Source organism: Camelus dromedarius, chromosome 3 (genome assembly GCF_036321535.1).
Source record: "Camelus dromedarius isolate mCamDro1 chromosome 3, mCamDro1.pat, whole genome shotgun sequence".
NCBI classification, from domain to species: domain Eukaryota; kingdom Metazoa; phylum Chordata; class Mammalia; order Artiodactyla; family Camelidae; genus Camelus; species Camelus dromedarius.
This window is the reverse complement of record NC_087438.1, coordinates 110753781-110767776: the sequence shown is the minus strand read 5'-3', so window position 1 is coordinate 110767776 and position 13996 is coordinate 110753781. Positions and strand designations below refer to the sequence as shown.

At 44.0% G+C, this 13996-nt stretch overlaps 1 protein-coding gene and 1 non-coding gene across 8 annotated transcripts in view; both read right to left on the bottom strand.

Moving 5' to 3' along the window:
- Nucleotides 1-13996, bottom strand: part of SGCD (sarcoglycan delta) — an 840821-nt gene that overhangs the window by 265462 nt on the left and 561363 nt on the right. The window lies entirely within an intron of this gene.
- TRNAV-CAC (transfer RNA valine (anticodon CAC)) lies at nt 6990-7062 on the bottom strand. The gene has a single exon. It is a non-coding gene; the product is annotated as a tRNA-Val (tRNA).

The following is a 13996-nucleotide window of genomic DNA, read 5'->3' as shown; positions in this document are numbered from 1 at the left end:
TTAGATAACTACTAGGAGCCAAGAGTCTCTCTCTCAACCCACAGAGAATTCTCCGAAGGCTGAAACTGAATACCGTTTCCCACCTTAAACATCTACAGAAGTATCTGGAGAATAAATGGGTGGAGGAATGGATAAATTAACTTATCAAGTGGCTACTAATCCAGGGATGTGAGCATACTGGACTCTGGTTACATGTGCTGGTAACAGGACATAGAACTTGCAAAGGAATGTCTATGTCACCACATCACCAGCCAAAGACATATCAAGATTGTACACAGAAAATAATTCTACCACTTGATGCGGCAAGAGCTGATATCTAAGTAGCACTCATCACTTCTAGCACATTCACGTGTATCATCCTATGCCAAGAAATAATGTCAAATGACATCTGCCCATCATACAGTTTTTTTCATTTTCCTCACAATTACAAGTACAGCTGGATCACAACCTTGTGAGATAAATGTCTCTCTGTAAAAAAAAAAAGCCTGGGGATGTCCTTAGACTAGTGAGGAAAAGGGGAAATACCTTTGGCAATACTTAATTCACAAGTTCCACTCCGTCGACTACACAAGGAGCAGTGTGTCCAAGGTACAAGTTTAAAGATGCTGTGTGGCTCTCAGCAAGTGACAGAGTCTCTCTGAGGCTCATTTTTCTTCTTTGAAAGAGAATGGTGTGAATTAGACAATCCCCAAGAACTGTTTCTGGTCTGACAGTTCATGAATCAAAGGAAAAGAACATTTCTAGAGGAATTAATTAATCCTCGGGGGCTAAAACGAGATCTGCATTTGGTTTAATTCTACATGGCTCTGCAGAGGCTCTCTCCTTCACAATAATCGGATCTGAAGGAAAAAAGACCACGTGACAGGCTTCAGCGTAACTAGGCTATTTTCTAAAGAGATACAGTAAATTGGGGAACGCTTTTTCGAAGCTGAGATGACTTCCTTGGCAGCTATAATTTTACCTCCTCAATGACTGAGCCAATTTTCCCCTCCAGCTCTCTTACACACCTTTAATGAATACATGTTTCTTTGATTAAATTAACATTTTCTAGCTAATTAGCCTGAAAAACCTGTGCTGAACTGATCTGGTAGCAACTTCATTACTGCTCATCGGTGCATGTTTGTGACTGATCACTGTCAGCCCCATCGCCTAATGATTAGAGGGACATTAAGTTTGGCTAATTTGGCTTTCTGTGGCCATCATCATGTTCCCGACGTGGAGCCAATCCCCATCCTGAATCGACCCTGCTTGACAGTGACAGATGTTTTAATCACAGGGTTTCATTCATTACTGTCCATCAGCACTGCTGGCCGGGTCTGCAGCAAACACCTTGATTTGAAACCAAAACTAATTAAAGACTATCTTCATAATTACCTTATATAGTTACCTTTCCCTAAGTGGGCCAATATGACAAGAGCTGAAAAATAAAGCCTTAAATGAGGTTGCAGAGGGAGGGAGTCCCTGCATTGTTAAATTGCATTTCCATCTGCATGTTTTAGAAATGGTGAGTCTGTGCAGAGCCATCCCTCCGCCCTAAATGCCATGTTCAGAAGTAAGCATCTCAGTTTTGCCCAGTTACACACCAGCCAGGTTGTGGGACCCCTTGCTTTCTTAGATCTACAGTGTTTTAATAAGATTAGGTACGTATAGTATTTCAAGGATGCCACTGAATCTCTATCACCAATGTAAGCACCACTTGGAGACCCACACCTTCTATACTGCCTTTCCAAGCGCTTCTGATGGTGTTGGTTCCCTCCTCAGTTTCAAGGGTGGAACTGTGGCCCCAGAGTAGCCAATGAGCATCGGGCATCTCCTGGTGACAGGGATGGCTTATGGCCCAGTGTGTTACCCAACTGAGGCCAATCACCAGCAATAAGACTCAACTCTGGAATCCCAGTTTGAGTGATGTCGGAAGCTGCCCTTGTCTTTCCTGAGGCATTTGACACTCAAGGACAGCCAGGTCAGTGACTGTTCCACCCACTTTGTAACCATAAGGGGAGACGCTTTGAGAAAGGGGTTTCCATGAAGGAAAATGGAGCCTGAAAGCTGGCCAGGGGGTAGGCTAACTCGTGTCAGCATCCTTTCAGCCCTTTCATCCAGCTGCCCACCTGGGAAACCTACTCCTGGAATTTTCAGTTTCATGCCCTGATAAAAGACCTGTGTGACAAAAGACACATGTGACTCAAGGAGTCGTATCTGATATAAGCCCCTTTTAAATATTCAGATCACTTAGACTGTCCTATGTGAACTCCACAATAATACTGTACAGTTGGTAGGGCAGAGATGGTTCGCCTCATTTCAGAGATAACAGGACTGATGCATAAAAATATGCTTGCCAAGCCCATGCCAAGCTGGGGTTTCAAGACGGGTCAGTCGCCAAGCCAACTCGGTCCTCTGTTCTCCTGCTTAGTTCAGGGTCACTTGTTCCCCATCGTCATATGCCCAGATCACCATTAGAATAGTTTGGGGATGGCGGGAGAGCATGTGGACAAGCCATGGCTTTGGTATCTGCTTGGTTCAAATCCCTGCTCATTTACCCGTCAGGTGGCATCTGGGGAGTCTAACGTCTACAAGCGTTGGCATCCGCACCTACAAGGGGAATGATGCATGTAGCGTGCTTAGCTCACTGCCAGGAGCTCTTTCCCAACCAGAAAACCTTCAGAAAAGAGACCCCACTGATTTCCTCAATGGATTGCAACACAGAAATTAAACCACCTTTATATCTGTTGTCATCAACATTTTAGCTTTTGCTCTCTGTGGTTCGAAATACCCATCATCTACATCATCTCAGAATCATGTCCCTTGCTCAGGACGGTGGCAATGCCTATCCACTGTATTTATGTCAATTTAATTAACGTTTTTCTCAGAAACTGCTTCTAAAGTAAAAAAATAACAAGTCAAGCTATTCTCAGCAAAGAAAGAGATTGTCAAATCTCGTGTCTAATTACCAGGGACAAGCTTATATTAATGGCAGAGACATGGTCAATTTTTGTGAGCAGTTGAAAAAAGAGACAGATTTCTAGGAAGACTGCGGTACATCTTGGCTCTTTTTCTTCTGTGACCTGGAGCAGGTTACTTCACTTCTTTTAGCCTCAGTTTCTGCGTTTTAAAAAGAGAGTACTGTCCTCTGCTCCCCTGCCATTGTGTGCACTGAGGGATACTGAAAACCAGCGTGCAGAGAAGAGTTAAGATAGCAGGGCCTGACTGCTTTCCTCAAAAAGGCCTGCTGCTAAGACTGGCCCTCGGCTGGCGTCTGGGAACGTGGATCTGAGGGGCTTCCCACCGTTCCCGGACTGATAAGAATGGCTCGCTGTTCCTAAACTGTTTGTACAAACGGCAGAGTTTACGCGGTACATCTGCTTTCCTTCTGGAATCCTGGTGCATCCCAGGCTCAGGCTGCCCACGTGACCAGCCCGAGTCAAAGCCCTGGACACTGAGTCTCTCATGAGCTTCCTCGTCTGGCAACACGTCACCAGTGTGGTCACAGCTCGTTGCTGGGAGAATGAAGTGCGTTTGGTGTGACTCCGCTGGGAGAGGGCACCGGATGTCTGCAGCCGCTTTCCCCTGGACTCGGCCCTCTGCACACTCCTTCTCTGTCAATCACGCCTCGTAGCATTTTCTGAAATAACACACAGCCATCAGTGTGACTGTGCGATGAGTCCTGGGAGTTCTCCTAGAGATTACCGAACCTAAGGGTGGTTTGGGGGACCCCCGACACATAAAATATCCATCACATAAAAACATGCAATAAAGAGATGAATTTATCACTGTCATCTTCTTGACATATTGATGTGATGGCTCTGAATGAAACTGAAGGCAAGGGCGAGGGCGAAAACAGTGCGGCAAGACTGAAAAGGCAGATACTTTCCTATTTCAGCTCCTGCTGGACAGGAATGGGTGGACACTACATATTCCAAATAGAGCCTCTTGCAGGTCTTAAGGGTTTCTGTATGAGGATATTCATCATTGTGTTACTCGTGGAGAGTCAGAGGTCATCTGTGTCCTTATCTTTGGGAGGACATGGGAGCAAAACGCACTGGTGTGCCTCATCGGCCACCATGTAACTAACCGGCTGAGTGAGGAGAGAATGAACAAATCAGATCTAGCACAATACTGCTTCTGTAAATGAAAGGTCAGTGTGTACAAAATGATAAGCATTTTGTAAGAACACGTGCAAAAAAAAAAGAGACTCAGTAACTACCTGAGAATGCTTTTGTATGACGGTGGGGAAGGGCGGTGGAAGTAGGGCATGAGGGTGAAGGGGGTAAACACCTACACACAGAAGACTAGCAGCTTGTGCAAATCCGTAATCAAAACGGGCCACTGACCAGACCAGTGCGACAAACTCAGCTTTCTGCATGTGGGCTCCAAAAGAAGCTGATTTCACACTCTCACTATGATGACAGAGATGATGATGACAACAACAACAATCGTACGAGCTGAAGTTCACTGAGCATCATGTACCCGGTACACACTTTTCGTATGTTACTGGATTTAATCCTCAGCATGATTCTATGATGCATGTTCTGTTGATATCCCCACTTTACAGACGAGGAAGCCAAGGCACAGAACAGCAAAGCCACCTGCCAAGGTCACACAGCTAGCAGGCTTTTAGAGTCAAGATGTGCACCCAGCTTGAAACAGAACTGAAGAGTGAATACAAGGACGGTGAGGTTCAGCCCGTGCCTATGTGACCACCAGGGCTTGAGGCTACTCTTGAGAGGACATCCCCCTTCTCTTTTCCCCGGCCCTTACCATTATTTTTCAGCGTACATAAGCTAAAAGCCAGGCACTACTCCAGAGAGAGAGAGACAAAATCCTCACAATCCAAATTGTGACTTTCGTAAAAGAAGTGATGTAAGGTGCCAGGCACACCCACACCCGTAAGGTGCCTGGGACAGCAGGAGACCTGCACTCTGGGCCTGTGTGACAGCTGCAGGCTGTAACTGTCTCCAAGCACCCTTGTGAAATGGACTTAAGTACCCTCACTAAGACGAATCCCGCATTAGGAGTTTGGTGTTCATCAATCAGTTTGTGGGTAAATACTGCTAGCCTCCCAGTTTTATACAACTTGCAGATTTCTTGGTCTCAGCTGACATACGATTTCCTTTAATCCTCCTAGAAATCTACAGAAAGACGTGTTAGCCTCCCTTCACAGCAATGGTTCTCAATCAGAACAAGGGAGGAATTTGCCTGACAGGCGACAGGTGGCAATGTCTGAAGATAGTTTTGGTTATCACATTTGCGTGTGTGTGTGGGGGGTGTGTGCTACAGGATCTAGCGGGCAGGGGTTGGATATGCTGTCTGATGCCCTATGATGCACAGGACAACCCTTGTAATAATGATTAACGTGGCCCCAAATATCAGAAATACCATTGTTGAGATACTCTGCTTTAAACATAAGGAAATCAAAGAAATTACACAGCATGGCATTCGTGAATGTGGAGATTTGAGGAGGTACAGGCTGAGCTTGTTTACGGCTATCAAGGATCCATGTGCATCCTCATTTTCAGTGAACCCTTTTCTATTTCACGTGTGGATTCCTTTTAGTGGCCGCTGTGATACTGCTGCCATCAGTCACATTTGAATGGAAGGTGGGAAAGCAGAAGTAGGTCCCTTTGACAGACGCTTATTTGAAAGCAGACTTTATGTGGATGACTGAGAAAGAGGAACCAGAGACAGAAGAAGAAACAATGACAGTGTTACTGGGTCACCTCATTCTGAAAGGAACGGATGGGTTAGATTCCACGCTCGGGGAGCGAAGCACGATACTGTGTTTCAGACGTGGCAGTTCTGCCTCACACAGCTTGATTTTTATTTTCACTTGGGCTCCTGCTCCCTGCAAACAGTTCCCCCGACCCCCATGAGCAGTGCTAAGTCCTCAAAAAGCAATTGGACTGGAATAAAGAGGCCCGGAGGTAAGACCGAGACATGAACCATCAGGCCCGGCAGCTGGGCGATACAGTTAACTTTCTGACCTTCATGGGAAACCGGGTGAGCGAAGTGCTGATAAAACACTTTGAGCGGGTGGGGGGAAGGTGTCAGTTTCCAAAAGCGCTTCATGGATTCACTGGCCTCGCATAATATGAGGCTGTCCTTATCTCTGTAATTCCGGAGGGCACTCACTGTCGTCTCACATTTATCCCCAGGGCTGGACCTGGTAAAAGCTTGCTCACTGGGTATTAGGATTTAGCCTTAAACCACAGCCTAAATCAGAAAACTCTCCTAAGGCAAGACGTACCAAGTGAAGGAATTCCCCAGGTTTTTTAAGTAGCACCTGTCATTTCATAACGAGTCTTTTCTGGCCCCAACTGAGAACCTCAAGTGCATATTATTGCAGGCTCTCGTTGGCTAAAGGACCATTTAAGCAATTCAGACTCTGGCTATTGAGATGTGACCCGTCTGCTCACGTGGTCACCCACCCTCTCCTCTCGAGTTCTGCCCTTCATACTGCATCTCTGCTTGGGAGGCTGTTGTCTAAGCATGAAGATGACGCCAAGGGACCATAAAGTCACACACGTGGCTGAGCTTCTTTCATCACAGAAAAAGTCCTGATGACCTGTGTCTGTGAAATTCATTGACTGTTGTGAAGAAAGCTGTCAACGGTTGTGAAATAAAACAAAGACAAATCCATCACTTGGCCTGGCAAGCACCAAGGGCCACATAATGGGGAAGGGAAAATATACCTTTAACAAGTGCCAGAATCCCTCCAAACAAGCTGGATACCTGTATGTGATACCAGGCTCTGGACACCGCCGTGGGTCACCAGGCAAGATCTCAGGCACTTGAACTCAAGGAGAGAAGGGCTTAGCAACTGGGGGAGATCAGACCTTCAGAGAAACGGAGCCAGTCAGAACTTTCTGGGGGATGAGGGCACAGCCAAAGGCCTTATCACAAGAAGAGTATCTAAATTTTTATACAAAGATTTTTTCCAGGGGGAGTGGTGGGGAGGCAATTAGATTTATATATTTATTATTTTATTTTTTTAATGGAGGTACTGGGGATTGAACCCAGGACCTTGTACATGTGAAGCATGTGCTCTACCACTGAGCTACACCCTCCCCCCTAAATTTTAAGGAATCTGTGATAGAAACTACTTCTGTAATCCCAAATCATACATAACAGTTTGCTGGACCCATCCCTTGTCTTGGTAAAACTCTCAGGATAGACGGTTTGGAAAGTGACCAGTCTACGGACAGGGACGGTTTATCAGCGGGGAAACCCAAAAACTGCACTAATACAGCAAAGGCAAGAATTCAGAACCAGAAATAGAATGAATAAAGGTATATATCTTTCTTCCATGAATTCCTGAAGATACCAAGAGGGCTGCTGACATACTCAGTGGGCACATAAAAAGTGGTTGCTCTTTCTTTTAAATCACAAAAGGCAGTTTGCCTCAGCAGACATCTGGAATGAAATAATATTAACTGCAATTAAGCCTTGTTAGAATATAAGCTTTATCAAGGCCAGGGTATGGTCTGATTTTTGTTTTGTTTTTTCACCTGAAACCCCAAAGATTTATGCAGTAAGTAGGCACACAGCAGAGGCTCAATAAATATTTGTGTATTGATTAAAAAAAATTCCCAATTTACGGATGTAGAAATCAATGCTACTCTGAGACGGGCAACTTTTCCAAGGTCACAGAGTTTGTAGATGCAGAGACAGGAAGCAAATCCATGCTATCAAAGTGCTAGTCTTTCTGCTCTCCCAGCAACACTTCTGCAACTTGGTTATTACTATGCTTTATCTGAGCTGACTCTTGGAGAACCCTTGAATACACTGTGTAATCCAGGCTGCACGATTACCCTCTTTATTAATAACAGCTTAGAGGGCTTGAGAGAAATTAGGCTATTTCGATTTGAAATCCTCCTGTGCACGTTCTTTGTGCCTTTTTATAACAGTTTTCTGTGAAGTGTCCCATTGGGACCATTTGAAGTTTTGTGGGTTTTTTTTTTTAATTTTCAGGCTCTGCTGAACTAAGCGTTTGATTTAGGGGAAATAACAGGTTTGAAAGATATCCAGAAGCTTAAACATAACAGGTGCACGTGTGCAGACATCTGATTGAGCTGAATCGAAAGCCCCAGCCTAGATCCTAAAAGCCATAAATGTCAGTTGACTAGAACTGAATCATAACCACTTTGAAGCACGGATCACCAAGAGATAGCCCTTGCAGACTCATAACATCCAACATGATTCTTCGCCTTGTCAACACCACCAAAGAGTAGCATCCTTCTTACAGTGTGAAGCAGCTTTCATTTCTAAGAGATACTACCTGGGGCTTGTGGCTAATTGTCTTGGGAATTACTCAGCAAAAGATCTCTTTACAAAGGCACCAGGGAAATACCACGCTGATCTCCTATCTGGGCAAAAACCTGAACATGGTTGCCCCGGCATGTTGAGAAGAGGCAGAGTAAGTTTCTTCGTAAAGGAGAAGCTGAAATTAGAAACTGGCTTCAGTTGAGATGGACTTTTATGGCAAGTGTATAGAAATATCAGGCAAAGAAATTCACAGCCCTGTGAAATTCACACAAAATTAGTACCTTGAGTCCTTTGGGACATTATGAAGCATTCTTCCAATCATCTCTGAGCTTCTAGTGGTCCAGTTTAGTGAAAATGCCCCAAGAACAAATTTCATTTGGTACTTCCCTTGTGGTTCACATATGTATTATCTGCTTCACATTCAAAATAGCTTCCTCCACATTTATGATATACTACACATTTTCCTATGTAAACTGACATGGTAGGAATTAGACAGTTTTAATCTGACTCCATTCAAACCCTAACAGTGGGTCCATCATTGCTCTGCACTCAAAATGAAGTAGGATGTAAGTAATATCTAGAGAAAAAAGACTTGGGTGTCAAGAAGAAAAAAAGATGGTAAAGTTGTAGGCAAGTTCAAAGAAAATATTTTTGCAATGTTACCATAGGAACAGGTTGAGACAGCTAAAGTCAGATATACCAGGGCCAATGGACTGGATTCAGGTGTTTGGGGTGGAGGGAGATGGAGGTGGAGGATGGGGGTAGAGCCAGGTCACAAGAGAGCTACTATCTAACAGAACTAAGACTGCTGCTGTCTCCTGGTATGACTTTTCCTTGGGCGAGGATAACTGTATCAGTATACAAATGTGTTCTCAATGCTCAGGGCACAGTCACATAACATACACCTACCTAGGCACAGATCACTTACGGAAATGGAAAAGCCATTCTGCTCTGTAACTATGGAAAGGGGCCAGGTCTTAGTCCAGAAAGTTGTTTCAGGAAAACACAAGAATACGGATCAAGACAGTGCTCTGTTTCCTCTTGTCCAATTGGGAAACGGTGGGGTTCAAGAACAAGTAAGAGACCCCACAGAGAGCCAAAGGGGGCTTCAGTCATAGGATGTCTGCCTGCGCCCTAATCAACGTCATGAAGACACAAACCAGAAAACACAAAGAACACTCCTCTCCCAACATGTAGAGTAAAAGCTTGGGCCCTAGCTTCTGTGGGGTCCATGGACATCTGGCAGATTCCTGCCCCAAGGCCCCTCAGGCTGCTGCCCTTTAAAGATAACAAAGCCTTAGCTGAGATAATGATCACCTATACAATGACCTGAAGTCTAGCCACCAGGACAGTCACAATCCTCTAGCAAAATCCCTAGCCCTACCTTTTCATGACTCCCCTCTTCCCTGTTACCTCAACATCAACCAATCAGAGAATTGTGCACACTGACCACACACCCTGTGATCCCCTTTGTGCCTGATGTCACATAAGCACAAAGAATTAAAGGTTACCTTCCCTTATAAAAGACCTCAGCAACCAACCCTCGGGGCACACAGACACCTCTCGTCTGTCTGCCTGCTGTTGCCTCAGCGTATCTAATAAACTTTTCTTTCACTTTCCTTTGCTTCTGGAAACTTCTTTAACCATCCGCAGTACCAGCTTGCCTAGTCCCACAACACAAACCAATAAATGTTGCAAATGACACCCACTCATCCCTACACTTCCTTGCTTCTCAAGGACCAGCCAGTTGCTGACCCAACGCCACCTCACCCTTAGCACTTGCCAGCAATGAGAAGGACAATTTTATCACATTCTTCTAATGGTCCATGAGTCACATCCAGATGCCATGCTGAGTGGCAGTGTTCTTTTTTCACAGAAACTACGATTCTGATTCCAAAAAAGAAAGTGATGGAGGTGCTGGTGTCAGGGACTAAAGAAAGATCCAGATGTTTTCTCACCAACAGAATCTCAGTTCCCGGATTTCTCTTCGTGGCTGTGCCCCAGGGAACAGAAGGTAGGACACTGAAAATTCTCTGTGGATATGTAATCTGGGACCATAAAACTGCTGGTAGCAAACTCTCATTCTTTTAGTTCAGATACATACAGCTCCTGCTGTTTAAAGGGAAAGTAACTGAGATGGTTACTTCTAATTTAGTCGAATCCACAAGTCAAAGAGTGAACCCTCGTGATCAAATACTCAGATGCATATATAATTTCTCAGCCCCCAGCTCGTGAATGACACGTATGTCTAAATTCCGTAGGTGGTTGGAAAGTACCCCCAAGTGTGCACAGAGATGTGCCTCTTCACTGTAGCAAGCTAACAGAGTGGCTCAATAAAGTTTACTTCCATTCTGAAGCACCCAAGTGGCAATGCAGCTCTAGAACCACGATGGAAAGAGAATGCTGAAATCAACATATATAGAAGGAGAGTTCACACTCGGTTTCATTCTGAATGGGAACAGAATGGGAAGATAAATGACAATGCCAAATGTACATGAGTCTAACAGTAGACAACAGGACTCAAGGGAAAACTGAAATGTGAAACTTTCACTTGAAATGAACCTATACTGGCACAAATCATTTTCAACAGTTGAAGCTCTTTGGATGGAGATGGTACCAGGTATTACTTTTTGCTTTCATTTTTTTAATATTCTGTGCCTAACCACTTTCTATTTTGGAGTATCCCCCATTTACAGGTAGAGACAAGGCCTATGTTCCTTTATGGAAGTTGGGGGGGTAATAACGTCCTTTATCACCCCCAGGTAGGAAAGGCACACATGCATGAACTAGAAAACGGTGATTGAAAACCTCCTTCCCGCACTCTTCCCTCCTCGAAGGTCCCTCAAAGACAAGGGACTGGTTTGAATTCACTCTAGGTGATGGTGAGAGGGCCAGTCCGCCAGCAGCAGGGATGCCATCCTGTAACTGAGACTGGGGTTCCCACCCTATCGACGGTGGAGTTGCCAACAGGACTCCGTCCAGTGGCCAAACCAAGCCCTGCCCCTCGATTCTGTGAGCTAGAATAGTCTTTTGATTATGATCAAAGTCGATTTCTGGTTTTTGTGGCCACAATATCCTAACTGATGTTGACTTATCCCATGAAGTGGGAACTCATTTACACAGGACCTTTCATTTGAGAGCACAACCACATCCATCACCTTGCTGAGCACTGGGACAGGTGTCAGAAGACCTCCAGGGTCATATCAATAACTAATTATCACAATGAAATGCAAGCCTTTTCATCTTTTTGAACCTTAGTTTCTCCATCTGAAAACCTGGATGTAAGGTTGAGCATGCATGATTTTTGAGATCCCTGAGTCTCTGCCTTTTATGTTGACAAGTCAACAGGCAGAAGTCACCCAACCTCTGTCTTGAATCTTTCCATCCATTCCACACTTCTCAGAGGGAAGAAGATTAGAAGCACTTCTGATTATCCTGGACCAACTGAGACAAAAGGTGAGGGGAAGAAGGCATAGTGTGAAATTGATAACTGAGCTCTGGAGCAACAGCAGTTCAATTTCTTAGTATATGTTGCTAGGACTGAGTGGTGCCCCTCCCAAATTCATATGCTGAAGCCCCAACACCACCCCGTACCCCTTCTGATTGTGTTGGAGACAGGGCACTTAAGGAGATGACTAAGGTTAAATGAGGTCAAGCGTGGAGCCCTCACCACATAGAACCAGTGCCCCTATTTAAAAAAAGAAACAGAAAAAAAGACAAAGAAGAAATATCAGATCTCTCTACCCTTACCCCATCACATAGGGACACAGAGAGAAGACTGCCATTTCCATCTGGAGAGTCTTCACGAGAAACTGAACAATGCAAAACCTTGATCTTGGACTTCCAGACTCCAGAACCATGAGCAAATAAATTTCTGATGTTTAACTCACCCAGTCAGTGGTATTTTGTTATGGCAGCCTGAACAGACTAAGACAACACCCAAGACATTCTGTGAAAATTGCTTTCAGATCCTAAACACACTTCTAATAATTCATTTGCTTTCCCCGTTTCCCTGGGAGGTACTCCTGTCGTCATTATCTCCAAGTGTTTATATAGTGTTTTGCATTCTGAAGTGGCCACAATCATTTATTAATGACTCGAGAGGTATGTTACTGCCTTGCTGCTTGGGATATTATCTCCAAAAGTGAAATGGGGATGGAAATAAACTTGTGGCATTTGGACCAAGGGTAAAAACAGAAATTGAGGATCTTCCTTGGGAAATAAGATGAAGGAATTCAACGAGAACATTTGCAGCAGCGCTGCGTTATCCATGTGCCGTGTGTTGTGGAAACAGTTTCCTCAAATGGTTTTCTTCCCTAAAATGAGTTAAAAAAAAAAAAAAAAGATTGTTCCCTCCTGCCCTTTTCTTTTACTTTCTGACACTACAAAATAATTTCCTGAGCAAACAACATCAAAGACCATGATGTGAAATTGAAACTACCTTTGGCTTACAGCCAAAATTGTGCATTCTTCAAATTGGCTAATAATAGAAGAAGAAAACCCCCAGGTGCCATTTTTCACTCACTTAAATGACTAAGTATTTAAAAGGACACAGAGCCCTTGCTGGAAGGTTGCGGGGTCATGAGTGGGCTCTAAGACTGAAGACAGCACTAAAAATTTGCCTAACATTTTGGATCCGTCTAAGGCTGAGAAGTTCATGTAAATGACTGTCTTATGAGTCACAGGACAAAGGAGGACAGAGACATGAAAAGTTTGCCCCAAATCACACAGCAAGTTAAACGACTCCTATATTCCCAGCACACAGCACAGGACCTATCATACTGGGGCACCCTTATTAGATATTTGTTAATGAACAAACAAACAGGCTTAGGTGTTAAAGCACTTTATCCCCCTCCTAGACATTTCTCCAGGGTAGTTAAAGGGAGGAAAAGCTTACATGCCCAGTGGTATTTATTGGAAAGTTCACTATAGCTGTGGAGAGACAATGGAATAATTATACTTTCTCTAAAACAGGAAAATCGTTTGATTAATTTTTTCTACCAACTTGATGAACCACCAGACATACATTCACTAAATACGTATTTGCCAATCTGTGATTCTGTATTTGAAAACAGAAAGCCTATTTTAGTTGAAAGTTTTCAGGAGACTTCTCTAATTAGGAGTAAATTAAAACCGTAGCTTTGCTTCACTGAATTGCTTTTGGAAATCCACAGATTTCACTGCTACAGGAACGTTACAAGACAGGGGAAATGTTTGGCTGGGTATTCTGGAGTCAAGCACCGGGCAGGCCATTCAATACCTAAGAGCTGAGTTTCTGCTTCCATTTTAATTAAAATAAGATCTAACCTGGGCTACATGTTACTTTTCTTCTTCCATGACTGGACCTGGACAATGCATCTCAACTGCAAATCATGTCCATTCATTTCATCTCAAGACCAATCAAGGATTCTTTTTTTTTTTCACTGAAGTAGAGTTGATTTACAACATTGTGTTAGTTTCCAGTGTACAGCGCAGTGATTTGGCTATACATACATATTCTCTTTCATTATAGGTTATTACAAGTTACTGAAGATAGTTCCCTGTGCTGTACAGTTAAGACCTTGTTGTTTATCTCTTCAGTATATAGTGGTGTGTATCTGCTAATCTCAGACTTCCAATTTACCCCTCCACCCCTTTCCCCTCTGGTAACAGTAAGTTTGTTTTCTATGTCTGTGAGTCTCTAACTTTACAAAGCACTCAGTCTGATCAACAGCTGAGAACCTCAGGATCACATGAG